The sequence below is a fragment of the Mustela nivalis genome, assembly GCF_964662115.1.
Source record: "Mustela nivalis genome assembly, chromosome: 12".
Taxonomy (NCBI): Eukaryota; Metazoa; Chordata; class Mammalia; order Carnivora; family Mustelidae; genus Mustela; species Mustela nivalis.
This window is the reverse complement of record NC_139031.1, coordinates 81,597,954-81,619,761: the sequence shown is the minus strand read 5'-3', so window position 1 is coordinate 81,619,761 and position 21,808 is coordinate 81,597,954. Positions and strand designations below refer to the sequence as shown.

The window sequence follows — 21,808 nt, the reverse complement described above, 5'->3', positions numbered from 1 at the left end:
CTGCTTCCTCCTCTCTCTCTGCCTGCCTCTCTGCCTACTTGTGATCTCTCTCTGTCAAATAAATAAATAAAATCTTAAAAAAAAAAAAGATCAGGAAGTATAAATTCATTCTCTATTATTCCAGGTAAGTTACTAAATATAGCTGCTTTGGGGACAGGACAGAGCCTAGGTTTTGCTACTCATCATTTCATTTCCAGAGACTAATATACTGAAAGACTGTTATTCTTCAGCAAACTAAAACTCCTGAAATGACCCATTCTTGTTCTCGACAAGCCATGAAAATGAACAAATTTCTTAACAAAAACATTCATTGCTTCTGCTCTGAGACATCACTCATGGTTGAAGGAGGGAAGGGATTCACATTCACAGACCTCTCTGGAAGCTTCCCACCTTCACCTCCATCTCTGCAAGTTTATCAGTCCGTCTTTCCTAGTGCCATACACCTCCAGCCTTTCACTTAGTCACCATCATATTTATTATTCTATGGTATATTGTTTATTTTCATGTTTATTTCCCATTCTAAATTGTGAATTTTAAAAATTAATTAATTAATTAATTTAGAGAGAGCAATGAGGGAGGACAGAGAGAAATGGAGAGAGAGAAACTCAAGCCGACTCTGTGCAGAGCACGACACCAATGCGAGGCTTGATCTCACAACCCTGAGATCATGACCTAAGGTGAAATCAAGAGTAGGACGCTCAACCAACTGAGCCACCCAGGAACCTCCTAGACTGTGAGGGTTTGGGTTTGTATTTTTTTTTTTAAAGATTTTATTCATTTATTTGACAGAGAGAGAGAGAGAGAAAGCGTGTGTGCACAGAAGCTGGAGGAGAGACTAAGGAAAGGGAGAAACAGACTTGTTGCTGAGCAGGGAACCCAATTTGGGGCTGGACCCCAGGATCCTGAGATCATGACCTGAGCCAAGGGCAGATGCTTAATGCACCCACTAAGCCACTCAAGTACCCCCAAAGGCTGTGAGTTTTTAAAGAACAAAACCAAATCTTATTCATCCATATTTCCAAATTACAGCAAACTTAACCTTGTACCTAGTAGGTGCTTGATAAGTGCTAAGTCATTTACAGGTATTATTACATTTGAATAACACAATCATCCTGTGGGGCAGACATTACTGTGCTTGTTCTATTGATTAGGAAACAAGTTTGAAGAGATTGGATAAATTGTCTATACTTACAAAGACCTCAGTGGTAGAGTGTAGATTCGAAGCTTTTACTTTTTATAAATTCTAAAATGAACTTTTATTTTCATACTAAAAATCTCTGAATTTGGGATGTGTTTCACCATTTATGGCAAGTTTTAATCACTGTCATCCAGGCAGCAGTTGTCACTTTTGTGTGTTTGAGGACCGTTGAGCTAGGGGCATGGTTGGTGTAACACATGATGAGCTCAACTGCTGTTTCAAATGTCTTCCAAAAGATTATACTATGATTCATCCTGAAACAAAATTTATTGCAAATGCAGAAAGAAATGGCAACAGAAAAGCAAAGCATAAGCTGGATACTAGTGAAGCAAATATTCATAATTGGAAGAATGACTGCAGTTCTGTATTTTTTTGCTAAGCAATAACCAAATACATTATGAAATCTATCAAAGGAAGATCTACTCACAAGTAGATAAAATAATGTTAACATTTGTTGGGATTAGTCAGTAAACAGAAGGATGCCAGAAGGCAGAGAAGATGAAGGTGAAGGTCAGCACACTGATGCTTTTAACTGATAAAAGAACAATTTGAACAATGATGAAGACAAAGATCATTGTTTAATAGAACGTTTTTTTTTAAAGATTTTATTTATCTATTTGACACAGAGAATAGGCAGAGAGGCCAGCAGAGAGAGAGAGGAAGGGAAGCAGGCTCCCTGCTGAGCAGAGAGCCTGATGCGGGGCTCGATACCAGGACCCTGAGATCATGACCTGAGCCGAAGGCAGAGGCTTAACCCACTGAGCCACCCAAGTGCCCCATGTTCGATAGAACTTTCTATGATGAAGAAATATTCTCTAATCTGTATTGTCCAATATGGTGCCACTAAAACTCAGTTACTAGGCATGTGAAATATAGGAGTTTAAATGAGAAAATGAATTTTAATACCATTTAAATTAATTTAAATATAAATAGTCACATGTTGTTCCTAGCTACCCTATTTGACGGTACAAAATGAGATAGTACTATGTAAACCAATCTCCCTTGTTAAAAATAAAACCACGGGCCTAAAATGGTGTCACTTAGGCCAAGCCCCAACACTGGGGCTTAAGACCTAATCTAGTTATGGTGTCAAACTCTTCAAAAACAGTCTTAACTGACAAGTCAGGATTTTTCTGCCAATGAAGAAACTGGCCATATGGGTCCTCTTTATTCCCAAAGGAAGATGAGGTCATCTGCATGACAAGATTACCTGCTCTTTCCTCTATGGGAAAGCGACCTTGCTTCAAACAATCTTTTTCTCTTGTAATAACTTTCTTCTCCCACCCTCCTTCCTATAAAAACTTTCCATTTTGTACAAGTCCTTAGAGCTGCCCTCTACGTGTTAGAACTATTTAATAAAGTCAAATTTACTCAGTTGATTTTTGTTTGTTGATTTTGTTTTTTAACACTCTCTTCAGGGAAGTTGGCTCATTAGGGAAGTTAAATTTGATGGTACAGTGAGTTTTGGTAGTCTCATCTGGAAAGTGAAAATATAACCTATTTCAAAATGTTGTTGTGGGGGTTTAATGAGATGCTATAATGGGCTATGTTTAGCATAAAGCCTGGTACATGGTAAATGAAAAGAAATGAAAGTAGTAGTAATAGGGGGAGTAGGACTAGTAGTAGTTAAGGTAATGGTATCACTTTTATCTTCGCTGACAAACAGCAAGTAAGGTTTGAATACTGTAATTAGCAGGAGGTCAGAAAAGAGTACCCTGTCTCTCTCAAAAGATTTTAAGTTGCCTAGCAATTAGAAAATTCATTACAGATAGTAAATTAGGCTGCACATAATTTCAATAAATACTGATCAGCCTAAAATTTCTAGAAGGTGAATTAGTACACAAGCAATGCTTCTGAATATCCATCTGCATTTTGAAAATCCAAGTTCTAGTGTCTTGGAAACATGCTCTTTTTTTTTTTTTTTAAAGTAAGATTTTCCTTATTTATTTGAGAGAGAGTAAGAGACAGCATAAGAGCTGAGGGGCAGAGGGAGAAGCAGACTCCCTGCTGAGCAGGGAGCCTGATGTGGGACTCAATGCCAGGACTCCAGGATCATAACCTGAGACAAAGGCAGACACTTAACCAACTGAGCCATGCAGGCGCCCCAACCACCCTATAATTCTTAAAGGGATGCCAGATCATTCCTAGCATTTATGAAAGTTTTAGCAAGAATAAACTCTTCCTATTAATCCAAAGAGGAATACTGTGTTCACCAAGGTTCCCCTTTGGATTAATGGTAATAAGGAAGGATGTCCTTGCTGAGCCCATACTAAGGGCTAGGGTGATTTTAGAACTGCTTGGGTAACTATTCTGGAAATCTTCTGGACTATGCTCTCTGGTTAACTGCTATAAGCTTATGTTTGTGTGTATGTGAGGAGACATAAGGCTAACGAGGACAATGAAAATCGAATGGTAGTAACGTCTTGGCAACTACACCCATCCAAACATTTCATCTGGTTTGATATATCAGATTGGGAGGAGTCAAGATGGCGGAGAAGTAGCAAGCTGAGACTGCTTCAGCTAGCCGGAGATCAGCTAGATAGCTTATCCAAACATTTCATCTGGTTTAAAGCCATTAAGGAGAGAAGAGTTAAGAAGAAAAGCTGAAAGAGCTGATTTTAGGAAAGATGTCACTCTCTGGAATTGAGTCTGGGATTGAGCAATGCTGCTTTTTTAAAAGAAGTTCTAGGAGATCTAACCCATTTTTCCCCCCAACATTTCTGGAGAATCAATTATACATTAATGTCTGGGAGACTGGCAGCTTTGGGAAAGAGCATCCTGGGTGCATCAATTAGCACTGTGATGAACACTGTCAGAAAAGGCTGTGGCGAGGCTGGCCCCAGCAACTTTCTGAGTAGAGGACATTGACAATGGGACACTCAAGTATTAGAGGGAGAACTAGGCTGAGCTTGAATGGGGACTAACAGACTGCACTGTTTATAGTGTCCCAAAAACACTTGTGGGAAGGCCTCAAAAAAGGGGTCAAGGTCCTTCTGATCAGACAGAGCCTTGCATAAGCAGGCATTAATGTTAAAGTGACCTAATTTGTCTTCAGTGGATGGTGATGCCGGAGGACACTAGGGTACACTAGCTGTTTTGTTACTTTGGAGTTCCTGTTATTATTCAGACCTTTTTGAGTTTCTATAGTTGTATGCCACAACGATTTAGGGTGGAGTTAGTCCAGGATAGTTTGGGACCCAATAAAGAATTGTTTGTTGAAAGCCTGCTCATCATTTGCCTTTTTATTGCCACCAGAACAACAGTAACTAGAATCACTAAATCTAACACTTGAATAAAGGCCCTTCAGAGGGCTCAACAGTGGCAATTACCAAACAGTACACACCAATGGTTCTTGGCAGGAAGTGAGGAACAAGAAGTAAAGAATTACTTCATGAACTAAAAAAATTTGGGGAGTGTTTCAAATAGAAAATATGTAAATTTTTAAAATACAGGGGGCATCAGAACAACAACAATGACAACAACAAAAACCTGTTTTATTGAGAAAGAAAAAAATAAAGTTTCAGTATATACCCAGCCTTTTTTAGGAGTACTCCATTCAAAGTAAAGCATTAAACCATACTGGGAGATAAATTGCATACTCATCTGAATTGTTTAACTCAACCTTGAATGAGTTGGGATTAGTTGAAAGGAGAATTTTTGCCTTTCCTAGCAAAGGTCATATTGACAGAAGTTCTATTTCATTGACTCCTACTCTCTGGGAATGCTTGCTATAATGTAAAGATAGACTAGGTGACACTTATCCTTCCATTCTTTCAATCTGATGGCTGAATTCTAATTATGACTTGTATCAAAATTTTATCTAGAAGTGCTGTTCATACCCTGGCCAAGTAACTTGAATAACAAAAATGAAATACTTCACTTGGCCATGCAATTTAAGTAACAAAAATGAAATATGACTCTACACAGTATTTTAAGCAAAGCTCTTGAAATAGGGAAGCTTATTTTAGCATGATGATATTTTGAGCAATAAAAAAGATCTAATAAAACAGAAATAAGAGAGAAAGAAGGGAAGTTGGAATTATACAAGTCAGAGGTAATAGATCAAAAGGTGAGGAGTACATAAGTTACCAAGTCTAGTTGACAAATTGGACATAAATAAATCACTGGGGCCAGATGGCATTCACCCAAGAGTTTTGAAGGAACTCAAGGGTGAAATTGTGGAACTGTTGGCCAAATGTGTTAACTGTTGTTACAAACAGTCACCTTGCCAGAGGACTGGGAGATTGCTGATGTGATTCCCATCTATAAGCAGGGCTCTTGAGAAAACCCTGGACACAAGATATAGATCAGCAAGATTGGGTTTTCAGGCAAAAAAGATGGGGAGAATAATAAAAAAGTCAATTCCACTGAATGTCTTTGCATATTTAGCTTACTGAGGTAAGAGCTGCTTCGTTTTGATAAGAGAAAAATCATACTTGTATGAACTACTTGGATTTTTGAGGTATTAAATGGTAACTGTGTGGCCAAAAGACATGTTACATTTTTTTTTTCCCCTCTAAGGGGACTTTAAAAAGATTTACTTAAAATGGCTAATTGCAAAACAAACCTGAATTAGCATGGAATTGCAGAAATCTTTCTGTCACTTATTAAAAACCATCAGTGATAGAAAATACAGACAAGGCTTATAGCAGCACTTTCCTTGATGCATCCTGTAGCGGTTTTGAGAAAGTCTTATTTTCATAAACAAACTTTCATGGAAATTTAGAGTAGCTATTTTAAATGTATATATTTTCCTAAGTCCTAGTCGGCAGGAAAATAACAAGCCAACAGAACCAAAGTAAGAAATGTCAAAAAGGGTGTTCAAACAGGAAGAGATATGTTGGGTCAATTTCAATGTGTACTTCAAAACTGTACTTATAATTTGACCCTCAACTTAGAAGTAGTGTGTAGCTCTGGTAGTCTCTAAGGGAACGCGATCTCATCATGGACAAAGCCTTAAACAAATCACAGTATCAACTGCAGATCACAGGGTCTTACACACAATGTGGAGCAGAAATTAACCCACACAGACAGTCTCCTGATTGCACCAGTTGCTGTATATACATATATATGTATATATGCATGCATATAAATATATATGCATGTGTATACATGCATATGCATATGTATGTATATATGTATATGCATGTGTATATATGTATATACATAGAGATATTTTCACTTACACATATTCACTTATACACACATATATATGCATATACATATATATAGACACTTTCATTTACCATAATGACTCTGTAAAGTAGATGATGTTATAGAACTTCAGAGTGTATAGCTTATAATACTTTACTGTACACTTAAAAAATTATGAGGGTAGATCTCAAGTTAAGCATTCTTATAATAAAAAAAATCCTTTGGTAATAAACTTCATGACTTTAGATACTATATGTATTGCTACAAAACCAGGCAAAATACAATAGTAACCTAATTATGTACAAGTGCTTTCTGTGACAACATGAATCTGGGAATAATTTCTTTTTTCACTTACTAACTGACCTCATTATTTTCTCTGTGTTCAAGATAATTTTCTATTTCCTATTTCTACAAAGTGAATGTATAAAGACATGAAAAAAATCCACTCATGTGGCAGATTGTGTTTTATCTTTTGTTACTTGTTTAAGAGAACAAAAGTGAAGAGAAATTAACTTTCTGAAATTCATACAGCTTGGATGGGTAGAACTAAGTTAAAAACCAATGTCAGTTTTATCCTAAATTCTGTATTCTTGACAGGTGATCATCAGTAACTGATTACTTGATCTAAGTTCATTCTTATTTTAAAAACATAGTCATGTACAAAGTAGATTCCTCCTTCGAATAGTATTATTTTAGCTGTTATTACTTAGTTATTGTGTTCTTCTACTTCCTTTTCTCCCCTAAAGTCATTAACTATTTCCTAGTTAGGTTTCCTTTATGCCAATTTTAACAGCTAAAAATGTATATGGGTTCAAGATGTCAACAATTTTATTTTTTATCCATTGCTATTGTTTATTAAAATAAATATATTTTTCTTTTGTTTTAAATCAGGATGAAAGGTTAGAAAATTTTCAGTCAAAATTAATAATACGTAGAAAAAAGTGTACACATGTATTTGTAAAATGTTCACTGAGGTCACAAAATTTATACATGGTAGAGTTAGGAATGGTGGGAAGAGGGGAAAATTTGTGTATGTACTAACTGGGGGTCCTTTTGTGAGGACTGGTCTGCTCATATGCAGGGTGAGAATCTGTAAGGCCTAGCAGAGATCACCTTCAAGATTAAGAGTGAACAGTGATACCAGAGGTATAGTGTTGGAAGCCCTTGTAGTTCTAACTCAGAATAAAGAGACCTCATGGACTACCATTGCCCTTCAAGATTATCTGAAGCCTCAAGAGCCCACAGCTTAGAAAAAGAATAATGTCTTAAAGTAAGGGGAACATTTTAAAATTGGGTTCAAAGTCAAAACAGACTGCTCTATCAAAAATAAAAAATTAAAATAAAGAAAGAAAGAAAGAAAGAAAGAAAGAAAGAAAGAAAGAAAGAAAGAAAGCCAAATACCACCGGACCAGTGATCTTCCAGTAACTTAACTACCTGCCAAAAAAACCCTATCACCTTTTTAAAATAGAATTTTAGTTATTTATTAGACAGAGAGAGAGAGAGAGCAAGAGAGGTAACACAAGCAGAGGGAGTGGGAGAGGGAGAAGCAGACTCCCCCCTGAGCAGGAAGCCCAATGTGGGGCTTCATCCCAGGGCCCTGGGATCATTACCTGAGCTGAAGGCAGATGCTTAACAACTGAGCCACCCAGGTGCTCCCCCCATCACTTTTAAAGACAACACAATCATCCACAATATAATTTTTTAAATTGATAAGGGGGAAAGAAAAAAAAAAAAACAGAAAAAATTTGATCTACAGTCAAGAGAAAAAGAATCAATAGAAATTGATCCCAAGATGACCATATGTTAGAATTAGAACTTGAAAGTAGTTCAAAGAAAGTATGGTTATAATGAAGAAACAAGTGAGGAATCTCAGAAGAGCAACAGAAATTTTAAAAAGGAACAAATGTGATTTCAGAGCTAAAAATTATACTATTTGAAATGAAAAATTCTATGAGTGGAATCAACAGGAAATTGAGAGCTTCAGCGATCTGTGGGAAGCATCAAATAGTTATACGCACGTATTTGAATTCCCAGAAAGTGAGGAAAGAATACTACCAAATAATCCAAATCTGGTGAAAGACATTCTTACAGATTCAAGTGTTTATTATACTGAAGCAGGATAAATACCAAGAAAACCTCACCTAGGTATGTCATAGTTAGATGAATGAAAAACAAATAGGAAAATAAAGTTGGGAAGCAGCCAGAGAAAAGCAACATGTTAGACACAAATAAAAAGAATTTATGGGATTTATATGCACACAGATATCTATATCTATCTATCTATATATATATGGCAACAAAAGCACAAAAGATGGGGGGTTGGCAAGTAGAACTATACCATTTCAAGTTTCTAATATTTTACACAGAATAATACATTAATTAAACTGTAATAAGTTAGGGATGCATATTGTGATGTTTTAAAATTGTAAGCAAGTAAAAGAGATCTGTCACAATTTCACAGGGATTTTATTTTTTTTTCATGTCCTATAAACTCTCAGTCACTATTCAAATGTGAACATGAGAAGTTCCATGTCACAGACCTCCTTTTATTCCCAGAAAACAGGTATGCACTGTAACAAAGTCTTCTGGAAACAATGAAGGTATAATTTGAAAGTACGCTTTAAAAAATAAAATAAAAGCAGGTTATATAAAAATTTGTTAAATATAAATATTCATTTTGAAAATAAGAATTGTTGTCTTCTTCAAATCATGAATTGACTTTATTATCAATGATCTTGTTAAGATGATTTCAGCTTCTTGGATATAAAAGGAAACAAAGTAAAAAAAAAATTTTTAAAGATTCTTATGACTGACATGCAATTTCTTTGATAAGTTGGAATTTCATAGTTTGTCAAAAGCCAATTCCAAAAATTCATGTTACAATTCTATTTCCCCAGCTTTTGCCCTCTCTACCTAAAACCTACAAATACACAAAGCCCATTCAGGTCTGGTGTCTTGCTCACTGTCCAGCATGCCGAAGCCAGACTCAGCCTCTCCCCTTCCACTTGAAATTATTTCTAATTTCTAGTCAACTGGTTTCCAGGTCATTAGTTTCATACTTGTATTTCCCTTCTCTCCTTAAGCCCATCCGTTGGACAAAGGCTCACAACACTCAAGAGCATTGCCTCTCAGACTGTCAGTCAACTACAGCCTTTCGCCAACTGATAAGTGATCCAGAGACTCAGTAGCCTTGTTCAATTTCTATACTTCTATTCTAAAACAGGGTAACACACTCATATTCACCTTAGAGTATAATGGCAGATATAATGGTTGTTTAATTAACAAAAAGCTAAATCTCTTAGGAATAGTGGGTAAAGAACAGAAGCATTAAGGTTGCACTTTAGAGCACAATTATATATATTAAAGTATCTAGAGAATAACACAGTGACTCCTGGTGGAGAATGCATTCCAAATAAAAGACATGAACTTTATTATGTTTTAAACTCATCATCAATTCTGATTTATAATTTGGTTTTTATAATGAGTGTTTCAGTTGGAGGTCATTCTGTTCCAAAATTCAAATTGGCAAAAGGTCCTTCAAAAACGCAGGTGCCTACAAAACTGTTGGTAAATGACTGTGACAAGTTTTTATAACTGACCCAAACATCAGAACATCCCACCACTCCTACCTCCTCACTGTTTTTCTGATCCATGTTTGGTGTTGCAGCTAACAGAGTTTCCTTTTCTTTCTTTGTTTCTTTCTTTCTCTCTCTCTCTCTTTTTTTCCTCTTAAGCACTTTGAGGCAATGCAAAGCATTTGGGAGATGGCTTCCTGGGGCGGAGGTAGGCTGGGAGGGCTTAGAAGGCAGAGGGTCAGCAGGGGGTAAGAAGAAGGAGTTCCCCTACTGGAAACTCTAGTGAAAAAATGGATTCTGTTCCTTGTTTTGTTGTTCTTTTTCCATGAGAAGCTGGAGGGTTGACAAAGGGATTAAACCCACAGCCTTGGCCTTATTAGCACCACACAATTAAAATAAAAATAGAATAAATATGCTCCTTTTGTTCTGAAACTCCTACCATTTTCTTAGTAATTTAGATGTCATTTATTCAAGACATTTTATAAAAAAGGAAAAAAAAAGAGTGAAAAGGCCTTCCCTTGTTAGTAATAGTGACATTACTTATTATATTTAATAATAATATAATAAAGAGAATATAGTAATTTTAATAATAAGTGACTAAAACATATAGTACTTGTTATATGCTAGCGCTTTGGTGTTTTACATACACTTACTCATTTTATCCTCACAAGAACCCAAAGATGTGGTCACTGTAAGTATTCTCATTTTATAGATTAGGAAACTGAGGCACTGAGAAGATAAGAAAATATCCCAGGGTCAAATGGCTAGTAAGCAATGGAGTATTTGAATCAGGTATTTCAAATCCAGAACCTTCCTGGCCAGTATGTTACATAGCCTCTCTTAAGGCATACTCTATAGCAACATTTCCCAAATTTTCATGGGCACACATGAAGCATCAGGGGATTTTGTTGAACCATAGATTCTGAATCATTAGATCTGTAGTGAAGCCCAAGATTCTGCATTTCTAACAAGTTTCAGGAGATTCTGGTCTTTGAGCTATACTTTGGGTAAAACATAAGGTTCAAGCTGTCTTGTAAAAGCATTTTGTGTTGGGTGGCATTAGGGAAGGCGTGGTGGCTAGGACTGATGAGAAAGAAGAAACGCAGAGAAATTAAATACATGCATGTGAATGTGCACCTAGGTTCTATAGCTAAAATATTCTAGAAGGTGGATTTCATTTTGAAATGGCCTAAATACAATAATAAAATTACCCTGGATGTCTAAGTGAAATGCTAACTTAAAAAGTATTAAAAAGAAAACCACAGGCCCACAATGATTAAGGATGAGTCCCCAACCTGGGACTCAATACCTATTCTAGCTGCAGTTTCAACCTCTCCCAGATGTAGTCTTACTTTCTGATCAGGGCCAATGAAGTAATCTGCCACATGGGCCCTCCCCATCCCCAAAGGAAGATGAAGTTATCTGCCTGATAAGACCCTCTGTTCTTTCTCCTAAGGGAACATAACCTCCCATGGAATAATCCTTTTCTTTTGTAATAAGTTTCTTGCCCCACCTTCCTTCCTATAAAGACCTACCGTTCTGTACAAGTCCTTGGGGTTCCCCTCTACTTCTTACATGGGGTGCTGCCCGACTGATTCAGACATCATTTAATACAGCCAATCAGATCTTCAAATTTACTTGGTTGAATTTTATTTTTTTATTTTTTTTTAATTTATAAATTTTTATTTTTTATAAACATATATTTTTATCCCCAGGGGTACAGGTCTGTGAATCACCAGGTTTACACACTTCACAGCACTCACCAAAGCACATACCCTCCCCAATGTCCATAATCCCACCCCCTTGTCCCAAACCCCCTCCCCCCAGCAACCCTCAGTTTGTTTTGTGAGATTAAGAGTCACTTATGGTGACAAACCATGAATTTTATTTTTTTTTTAAATAAAGGTTAAATATTATTTCGGAAACTTATAATAATTGGAGAAAAAGACCTCTCCATATCTGAATATATTTAGTTTTTGGATTTTAAGCTGCTTCTTTGTCTGATGAAATTCAGAAGTTATTGACCTTCTCTCATATTATGATGAAATAATAGGACCCTTGAACATCCCTCACAGTCATGGGAGGAAATCCAAGCATAAGGTTGGAAATGGAGAAAAATGAAACTTTCGAACTTTCTTTAAGACTTTTGAGGAAGGAAGCGGCAGAGATGTGCCCCTGAAGTGTTCCAATTGGTCTATTTCCTGAGATTCTTCCCAACAGACCGCCCGTGCTTCAGGTCTTGAAATCTTCTAGACCTTTAGTGTTCTCTATTAAAACACAAAAATGTGTGCCGTAGCAAATGGCAGTGTGTTCACAGGGGACACCTCAAAGGAGATGGCTTGCCAGCCAATCACTAGCTGACTCACTTCTCTCAAGTTCAACAAATAGGAGTCTCTCAGGAAAGAGAAAGGCACAAATCCCCAAAAGAAGGCCCCACAAAGTTCACTATGTCAGACAGACCCACAATTTTGTCTAGGATTGCTTGATCCAATTCATCTGACAGAATCAGGTAGAGAGCCAGAGCTTCTCCACGAGTTGAATTTCCCTTTTGGAATCAGTGAGATATGCATTTTTTTTCTTTTTTAAGCAAAAGAAAATACCTGTTACACTCCCTGCTGATTCAATGAACTTTTGATCAGCGTCCATGATTATTACTAACTTCATTGAGGGGAATATGTATATGAGTGGTTCCGTAATTATTTGAGACACTTGCAAGTAGGAGGATTTTCAAAAGCAGACTGACTGAGTGAAGGCAGATCACAGTTTGCCTGTTTTCTTTTTTACTTTCTTTAGATGCTAACAACTGATAATTAGAGAGAGCAAGGAAAGCAGTGGTTGGTAACTGGCTTTTAAAATTCAGTCAATTATAATATGGAAACAGACTGTTCCTTCTCAAAGGCTAAATGAAGGCAGTTCTGTTTATCAGGTATTTCACTGGCTTTGCCAATCACACTCATAGTTTTACATCTAGGTCTTCCCCCCTGCCCAAATTATTTATGCAAGTGGTCAGTCAAAGCAAGAAAAACAAGATTTTGGAAGTGAAGGAATCGAAGCTGGAACCTAGTCAGTTCAGATGGAAGAATGAATACCAGAGTTCCTATCACCCCCAGGCCTGCCAGACCAGCAAAGGAGCCCATGGGCCTAGGCTCTATGGATAGGAATGCTTGCTGATCCTTTAAATGAACCTATAGGACAAGTAGTTAAGCAGCATTAATGGAATCTTTTATAGAACACATATACTTTTTAGATTTCAAATCTCTCAGAATAGAAAAGACCTCTGGGGGACCAGATGAAGTGGCCCCAGAACAACTGCTAGCATTGACCTCGCAGGCCTCCAATCAATGGTATCCACCTTTCTCAGGAGACCTCTGCCCCAAATTTTGTCCTTAAATATCCTCATTTGGAAGCCATTGAGAAGTTCAGGACTTCAGAGCATTAGCCCCCATTCTCTTGGGTAATGCCACACTAGTAAACAACCTATCTTTCTTCATTGCAAAAGCTTGGTGTCAGTTTTATTGGTTTGCTGCGCATGGGGTGGACAAGCTCTTTCTTGGTTCAGTTACAGAATGGCAGGTGGTAGATGACAACGTTCAACCCATATTCTATGGCAAATACAGATCCCATGATCCTCACACCATAAGCACATAGCTTGCATTTTATTATCATTTAAAACATTAAGTATGTGTATTAAGGTACATTTTTATGATGTAAAATGTAATAATGTGAGTGAATCTACTCACTTAAATTCTGAACCAGACTAGCCAGTATTTACCTCTTTTGAAGATATGTGGGAAATAAGGCTGAGGAGGAAACAGACTTAAGTAAAAGCTAAAATCCATAAGAAAATTGTCAAAGATTAAAAAAGAATGTTCGGCTTCATGTTGACTAATGTGAATATCTGAGTGAACTTTTACAGTCTGCATTCACTGTGGTCAATTTTTAAGAATCATGAAATCGGGTTTATCCCAAATCTTTAGAGTTTAAGTTGCATATTTAAAAGAAAACATAATTTAAATAAAATTGAATTTTAAAAACCAGGTCAGTTGTTCACACTTCATGTAAGACAGTAGATTTAAATATTAAATTGTGAATTTATTAAAATTAATATTAAAACATTACATTATCTTTATCTGATACCTAGCAAATTTGGCGGAATCCAGCTAAATGTTGTGTGCATTAGTAGAAAATGTAATCCACCATAGGCCTTGTAAAAAAAAAAGTCAGATAAAAGTAGTTTCTCCTTTTGCCAAAAACAACTTGGCTTCACAAAAATAAAAGCATGATAATTTTGAAATTAATGGATGTTATCAACTCCTTTGATATTTAGATTGTAATAATCACAAGCCTATATGATTAAAATATTTTCCAGATTCTAATTCTAACCACACGTAGCTAGCAGAAGTAAATAAATCATCCCATATTTTATTTCTAGGTCAGTGAAACCAAAAACAAGAAGGTTGCATTATGATCATGGTTCTCAAGAATATAAGCTTTGTGTGATTTCTTTGAATGTCCTGAAACACATATTTCTTCACTGCTGATGTGTATGATAATTATGCTTTTTCGACTTTTAAAAAAAAGAACTATTAATATTCTGTATCTAACTAGTAGATTTAGTAGTCAAACATCTTTGGTGCAACAGTATTCCTCAAATGGTAAAAATTTCGTGTGTAAAGAGACACAGTCTACCAACTACTCCAACTATTTCCAGTATAGTCTGTTGGCCTCCTATTGAGATTATTGTATTGTAACATATGGTTTAAAATATCATATAATAAAGTGAACTGAAAATTTATCTTATATTATGAAATAAGAGAATAAATAATCTATTTAATCTGATATATAAGATACTAATTTCTATTTTATTAATGATACTAGCAATGTGGTAAATATGAACACACTGTAACAAATATTTCATATCAGATAATGTTAAAATTTCATTTCAGTGAGAAATTTTAATTCTTCCCCTAAGATCTCCCCAACTATAACAAATTAATTATGTAATAAAATAATCTGGTTGGTGTTTTCTTTCCTTGTAATTCATCTGTTCAATCTTTAGTGGGATTGCTATCAACAATACAAAGATCTAAAGATAGGAGGAGGTCAAAATAAAGGTTACCTTTATAAAGTCCTAAAGTTTTCTTTCTTACAGAAGGCATCAGATAGCCAGGCTTCTCTCCTTGCTATTAAAATCAGAGATCTTAATATAACTGAAATATATCTCTTTATTCAAATATCCCAATATCAGCTTAATTGCCTAAATATGTACTTTTTTAGAAAAGATTTTATTTATTTATTTGATAGAGAAAGATCACAAGTAGGCAGAGAGGCAGGCAGAGAGAGAGGAGGAAGCAGGCTCCCTGATGAGCAGAGAGCCCGATGCGGGACTCAATCCTAGGACCCTGGGATCATGACCTGAGCCAAAGGCAGAGGCTTTAACCCACTGAGCCACCCAGACGCCCTGTACTTTTCTTTTAAAAAAGATTATTAATTTATCTTAGAGAGAGAGGGCATGTGAGCAAGCAGGGGAAGCAAAGGGAGAAGGAGAGGGAGAGGATCTCAAGGAGATTCCCCGCTGAGCACAGAGCCGGACACAGCGCTCCATCTCTCAACCCTGGGATCAACACCTGAGCCCAAGTCAAGCTAGACCTTCAATTGCCTAAGCCACCCAGGCACCCCCAAATACGTACTTTCAATCAACAGGATTAAGATCGGATAGTTTTTGGAGCAACAAATTGTTATTGAGTGTTTGTTACTCCTCATTTTTATAAAACTTACCTTTCAAGCATTAAAGGGTCACCTCTCATTGCTGTATCCCAGGGTCTGATGATGGTTCAGCCAGTGCTCGCCTTACCCACAACCACTTTGGTTTTGTAGGTCTCAATTTATTTTCTCTTAACCTTCAAACTCCTAGACTGGTTTTTATTTATTTATTTATTTAAAATAGAATAAAGTTCCTATTTCTTTGGTAATTTAAAAAATGTTCCTCTCTGAACTTTCTCCATTTATGTTTAAAAGGGAATCTGAATCAAAGAGCATGAAGTGGTCTCTTTGCACGAGAGCATCTCTTGGTTTTGCAGTGAAGTGTTTTCTGTCTTATTTTCCATCGTTTTTGGATAACACCAGCATTGACGGATTTTCTCAGCTGCTACAGCTCAATAGTACCAGGTGTGAAAAAGCATAGAACAGCTATTTAGAAAGAGAAAGAAAGTTTTTCTTTTCTTTTCTTTTTTTTCCCCTCATTCTTTGTCTCTTTATAACAGATTTAGAGCCAGAATACAATTGATTCAGACTCTGTCCATGCAATGCAATATAAAATGTGAGAATTTTTAACTTTATAGGTTTCTAGAGGACAAGTTTAACTATACTTTAACCAATCACTCAATAAACAACTGGAGCACCTGTGTCATAATTTCAACTAGGTACGTACTATGATCAAATTATTATTATGTCATGGGAGGGAAGTGGGGATTAATACATAATATTTCTCCCAGATGTCACTTGCCTTAAAATGCTGCCTTAAAAAAAAAAAAAGATTTAAAGACTAAACCATACTAAGACCAAAGCCTAAGTATTTAGTTCTTTAAAAACTAAGAAAGTTTGGCTAAATCCATGTAGGTATTTTGTGCATTAGTAGAAAAAAAAAAATACTAGGTCAGTGAAGGAAAGCAGAATATGCCACCAAAATATGCTTCTTTGGCAAGAGGATTATGTCAGGCTTATTCTTTTTAAGTCATTGTAGGAAAGGAAAAGTTCTGAAAACCTAATAGAAGTGACCCAGTAAGAGACATTTACGTTTATAAGGGAAGTCTCCATTTCTGTCTCCCTTTCTGGTACAGAAACTACTTCTCTAGAACAGAGACTACTTCTCTAGAAACTCCTATCCATGCGGAAGGCAGAGGACTTAAATCTGCATAACAACCTTACCTTGTTCACTGTGCTTCTCCTGATGACCTCCCATACTCAGTATCCCTTGGTGGCTTGGGACATTTGGGGGAGTTAATCTCCTAGGGTATTTTCTGTGTATACAGAAGTATTCATGTTCTTAAATTTTGTTTGTTTTTCCTGCTAACTTGTCTTTTATTACAGGGGAATTTCAGCCAAGAACCAAGAAGGATAAGAGGAAAATTATTTTTCTTCCCCGGCATCAGAACCACAGTATAGATTATGTCAATTAAGCCAATTACAAGAATTGTATACTAGTGGGATTCTGCAAAATTATATAAAAAGGTCTTATTATGGAAAGCGGTACCTACCCTTAGACTCAAACCTCATGGTTACAGAAAACTTAAAAGGCACCAGGAAGCCAAAATATGCTTCCAGCTTTTAGAGAAGACATGTAGTAATTAACTACAAGTAAAGAGATGTATGGAAACAGAGGGTAGATGCTCCCTGGTTTGGACAGCTGCCTCTGGAAAGGGATAAGAAATATTTCAGTTCTTCCATCTTTTTCATGGGAGGTAGAATGTTGCCCCAGTTTCTTATGCCAAGGAAATGAAAGAAGAGGGAAGAAACAAAAATGGACTCCTATCTTGTCCCTTTCCTTCACATATAAGGAGAGACTGGTTTCAGAGTAGGGTAATGAACGCATTATTACAGACCAGCATCAAGAAAGTGGAACACAAAAGGGTAAAAGCTTAAAAGTTTGGAGAGAGAAAAATTCCAAAAATGAAGGGAAGATATTATCAACTCTTTCAGGAGGAGGAAGAAAAAAAGTAAGAAAACACAAGAAAAATAATCTTTAAAGTACAGTGAAGATGTATGGCTAACTGGCTGAAAACTCACTCTCTTCCACCAAGAAGTTGCTGGCTGCCCTTAGGATTTTCACTAATTCCCTAGTGGTCCTGTGCCTCCTATCCCCTAACTTGGACCTGCCTAAGACCCAAACTCACTCATCAAGTGCATCAAAAGCTTCAGAGCTTGAATTCTGGAGTCTGTCTTGAATTTTCATCCAAGCTCTGCCACTTCGCTTCCTTTGTCATTTTGGATAATTTATTTAAACTTTCTATGCTTGTTTCCTGAACTTAAAAATGGGATAGTTAAAGCATTTGACACCTAGGCACTGTTGTGAGAATCAAGATGAGATAATGTGGTAAGAAGGCTCAGCACAGTTTCTGGCTTCTAATGTGTGCTTAATAAATGCACACTCATATTATGTTCTTCATTTAAGACATGTAATTTAAGAAGAGTTATTCCCCCATACCTTGAATTATTAGTGATACAGCTACTGGTCTGAATTCAAGTTGTCAACCTCACTCGTAACTTCTCAGAACACTGCTTTCCTATACAGAAGATGAAAGGAAATTTAGTTGTGCCCATCTCTCAGCACTGGACAGCTTTCTGCCAGTTTCCTCAAAATTTCTTTTCAGTCACCTCCAGCTGAGCCTATCCTGGTACATTCTGTGCTACTTTCAAAACTCTATAAGCTGAGAAAACAAAACACACACAAGTGGGTTCCCAAGCTGAGAAGCGCAAGCAGAAGCGCCAGGAAGCCACATGCCTGCAGGCACCAAAGCTGCAAATACCACCTTGTTCTAAAGCTGTTCCCGAGGTTAGAGAACCCCAAGAAACACTTCTGTTTTGACCATAAAGCAGCCAGCACTTGCACATGCCCTCAGATACTTAGTTGCATTTCCTTCAATCAGCAGACTGCAAATCCTGAGCTTAGAAAACAATCAGCTCCTTGCTAAAGGCAAAATAAACCAATTTCTGTTGGAAAGGGGACTTTTTCCTGGATCTGTTGCTCTTAACGTAGCATTTACTTCTCTCTTGTCTAAAACCACATCCAAGTGGATAAGCCCTATGAACAGATGTAAAACACTTTCCTCGGGAGTTCTGCACATTCTCAAAGCAGAGGACCAGGTGATCCGGGAAGCAGAGAAATGCCATTTTGAGTGAGTCCTTCCCATAAGCAGGTCCCCCAAGCTCTTTTGCAGAAAAGATCCCAAGGCAAGCTCCTCAGTTTTTTTAATCCAAGAGGTTTCCTATTTTTTAAAAAGTACCCAGGTAAAGCAGCTGGCCCAGAATCATGTTTATGTTTATACAAAGGGTCGGACTGGTCAAGGGGCTGCATTTCCTTATTAAGGCCACTCTAGGCTGGAGAGGAAGACCCTGCTTTAGACGCGAGTCCCTCTTGTAGCTTTCTGCCAGTGAGACAATAGTAACCCAATTAAACAATTCCTGAGAAAGCCAAGAGCAATGAAGTGAAAACCAATGAGGTGAAAGCCACTTGGATGGTTCCTGGGTGAGGTTGCCAAATCAGTCACAGAGAACCTGAAGAGGGGAAATTTTAATGAGGACAAAGTCCTTGCAACAGACCTTGGTCTTCAACTCTCAGTTTCGCCTGGAATCATCGCTAGGCAAGTTGGCCTAAGAGGTTTATGAAATCAGAAGGGTCTGAGACTCCCTTCCTCGGAACTCAAACCATGCTTTCATGCATATGGCCGAATAAACAGAAGCTGCAGAACACACACACAACAGCAGCAAAAACGAAAAAAAAAGTTTCCTGCCTATCTCACTTTGGATGTTTTCGTCATTGGCTTTCACTCTTGGATTTTTTGGCTGAGCCCATCTGGCAGCACAGTGTGGTCTGTAGATCACACAAGCCCACTGTGTTCCCCCGAGGCACCACACCTCCCAACTCCTAGCTGCATCCCACGGCTGGCCAGTCCTCAGAGGCCATCCACATGCCCTTCAATGCCCAAATGCGCGTATCTGAGGCATGCATGGGACCTACTGCACATTTCGACTGGCTCACAGTGAGGACGGAACAGCAGGAACCCAAGTGACCTGCTATGATACTGGTGAGACAGGGGTATGCAAGGACCCTGGCAGCTCCCTCCAGGACTGGCCTGTATCAAAGGCGCAGCAGGACCAGAATGAGACAACAGGATTACTCAGCAAAGATGTCTGAGCAGGAGCTTGGAGAACACAGAAAATTTTCCTGTAATACTGTCAAAGGTAACCTGCTTCTGGTGGTAATAAGAGCATTACTGATCTGAGCCAGTGAGAACATTCCGATGCTCACAGTGTGTGAAACAACCCACGGAGTATCATGGTTGCCTGACAGCCCATTCTTAGTTGTCTCTATAATGCCTCGTTCAGAGGCAAGGCAGATTTCAGGTGACCAGGGGCTCCTTCAAATACACAACACACTGCTTTCAAAAGGTAAGTTCACATGCTCTTTCCATTTCCGACGAATTGACCTATAAAAGCATTGTGAAATTTGGGCAAGAAATCATGCAAAAGGAATTTGTTTTTTGCTACAGTTTCTTTCCCAGGGCATAACAGAGGCTAGAGGGAAAGCGAAGGTACAAAGCAGGGCGAAGTCTGTTTACCTGAAAAGGCACAGCTTGAAAATAAAGGCTGGCTTCCATGCACATGCAGAAATGTGCCCTGATATTTCATTCACCTTTTCACACAGCCTCCGCACCCGTGTCCTGACAGCAGGTGGGAGTAATGGGTATACGATGTGACAGTCCCAACACAAGGCAGGTTCCTGGAGTAAATGCACTGGGAAAAATGCTACTATGAGGGGTTATGAGAGCACTAATACTACATTTTAAGGAGCTAAGGGCATGGCACGCCCACTGAGTGTTCTATCAGCATTTGATTTAGTCCCAAGTGATCTATCATGGTCCACAGCATCTTAAATGACCTTAGAAAAGGAGCAGGAGTGAAGATTTATAATTTGATAATAGGTAAAAAACGTCTGCGAATAAAAATTTTGGAAATGATGATTTTGGTTTCCACCATCACTGACCTAATGGAAATTTCTTCTTACGAAAATTCTTTTTCATAATTCATGAAAAGTTTCGGAATGTCAAAATGAAGGAATAAAGTGTCAAAAATGATTCAGGAGCAATATAAAAACCAACGGTTTTGTTATTGGCTGCTGTTTATGTCACTTGCAATGGCACTAGATTTTCGGTGGCACTAGACATATGAGGTTATAAGACACAAGGTAATTGGTGAGAATAAAGCAAACAAAGAGCTACATGACACTTTTTGAGACTATCTGACATCTATATTATACTCCTCTTTCTTCTGAGAGACTCTGCATAGGGACCCTTTTCTAAAAGCATAAACTCATCATTAAAAAGTGAATTCAGCTTATATGTAAAAGGAAACTCGTTCCTCTGGATATCTATATTAAATTCTTCTTCATTCTGATAGGCTGTACACGGGTCCTTTTTCTAAAAGAATAAACGACGCATGAAGCATTTAGGAATATGGCTTTTTTGTTTTAGAATTTATAATACAAGCTCACTTTTTAAAATGACTACATTATTCCTTAACACGCTCTTACATCGTATCCCAAATCAGCCATTAAGGTTTAATACGTGAACCCAGTATAAGTTTCTTAGTTCTAAGTACCCATGCCTGCCAGGACATTATCATCAAAGACTCTCACCAGAATACGGACAGAAACTAACTCTGACATCCACACATCTTTGTGTGCTGCATTCCCTTTGTCAGTACGCAGTTGTATGGAAAAGATACAGGAATTAGGGCCAAAGTCATGAAAAATGCGCTGCTGTCCTCTCTGCGATTTTGTACTACCTCCAAACCTGGGTTTGGTCTTTAATTTCTCTTTAAGAAACCACAGCCAAGGAGCAGCTGGTACTGTTTACTCGCTTGCTGCACCTGTAGTTCTGCTTTGCAAGGCATAGAAATGGATTTTCTCCCTGAAACGTGAATTTCTAGAGCTGGAGTTTGCCCCATCATTCACGGGTACACAATACATCAAAAGCAGGAAATGAGAAAATAGCATCATTAGCGGACTGTTTAGGCTCTTCTCTTTGGTTTGCCTTTAAAATTAATCTCTTCCTGTTCACGACTCAGTGATGAAAACATCTTCCTTTGAAGATGAATTAACTG

The 21,808-nt window shown here is 37.6% G+C and overlaps 1 protein-coding gene across 9 annotated transcripts in view; it reads right to left on the bottom strand.

Moving 5' to 3' along the window:
- Positions 1-21,808, bottom strand: part of MAGI2 (membrane associated guanylate kinase, WW and PDZ domain containing 2) — a 1,346,145-nt gene that overhangs the window by 385,596 nt on the left and 938,741 nt on the right. The window lies entirely within an intron of this gene.